The sequence below is a fragment of the Mastomys coucha genome, unplaced genomic scaffold (assembly GCF_008632895.1).
Source record: "Mastomys coucha isolate ucsf_1 unplaced genomic scaffold, UCSF_Mcou_1 pScaffold9, whole genome shotgun sequence".
NCBI lineage: Eukaryota > Metazoa > Chordata > Mammalia > Rodentia > Muridae > Mastomys > Mastomys coucha.
The window spans coordinates 85739360-85740578 of NW_022196915.1; the positions used below are offsets into that span (position 1 = coordinate 85739360).

Sequence of the window (1219 nt, forward strand, 5' to 3'; positions counted from 1 at the left end):
GAGAGACAGAGAGAGACAGAGACAGAGACAGACAGAGAGAGACAGAGAGACAGAGAGATAGAGACAGAGACAGAGAGAGTGACAGAGAGAGATAGAGAGAGACAGAGAGAGACTGAGAGAGGCAGAGAGAGGCAGAGAGAGACAGAGAGAGACAGAGAAAGAGAGTTGTTTCATAAGAGAAGAAAAGGAAGGACCCTGCCCCTAGAAGGTTTGCAGGTGTCACTGTTATGTCACATGTGCATCAGTAGGTGGCAGAAAGGAGAGATGACATGTCTATACTTAGTGTTCTGACCTATGAACATTTGAATAATTAGTAGTCTAAAATTCCCTGAAAAAAAGTAGGCCTGAGATGACTACCAGTCTGGAGCCAGAGGGCCCAGACAGGGAGCTAACCTGAGAGGACCACCATTCTGTTACCAGGCAGGCCCAGATTGGCTCCCATGAAGAGGGTTAAGCTGGAGACCAGAAGAACCCCACCTGGGTCCAGGGCCCCCGGCCAAGAGTGAGCCCAAGATAGATGAAACTTGCAAAGAGACAGTCAGGCAGACTTGGCTAGGAATGAGCTCAAGAAAACCACCAGACCTTGAGTCCTGGACAGGAATTTAGCCTGAGACCACCACAAGTCTGATGCCATGCAGGCCTAGGTGGGCAGAGCATGCCTGAGATGAGCCCTGCCCTGCACCGTAATGCACGAGCAGGGCATAGTACTCTTGAGATGACTGTAGACATTCAGACCTTAGAAGCCACCAAAAGAAGCAAGGAAGTGGTGGAGAAATGGAAGAGAAAGAGAGACAGAAGGATGTGGAAATAATATCAGAGAAAACTGGAGACACATGAGGGTGGTGAGGGACAGCCTGATGTGAGTAGTTGGTGATGCCACCTGGGACAGTGCCCTGGGTCTGTGCTGCCACTGGGGGTCATGTCTGGGTCTGTGACTGCAGGGGTCTTTTACAGTGGATGTCCCTGATCTGGGGACATGTTGATGTCTGAGAGCTCTGCAGAACTGGCCCTACCTCTTACCTAGGCATTCTGGGAGATCTGGCCCTGGTGGCATGACAACAAGAGAGCTGACTTCACCCCTAGCCAGCTATAGCATTCTGGAGACTGGGCCTGGTACATTGTGAGAATTGCAGGTAAGCCAGACCCAGGGATACTAGCATTAGAGAGCTGGCCCTGTCACTCATCTCCTGTGTGGTGGGGTGGACAAGGGAGAGATACC

The 1219-nt window shown here is 51.2% G+C and overlaps 1 non-coding gene across 1 annotated transcript; it reads left to right on the forward strand.

The window, feature by feature from the left end:
• Nucleotides 1-194: 194 nt before the first annotated feature.
• LOC116085509 lies at nt 195-326 on the forward strand. The gene has a single exon (XR_004116609.1). It is a non-coding gene; the product is annotated as a small nucleolar RNA SNORA17 (small nucleolar RNA).
• Nucleotides 327-1219: the final 893 nt, after the last annotated feature.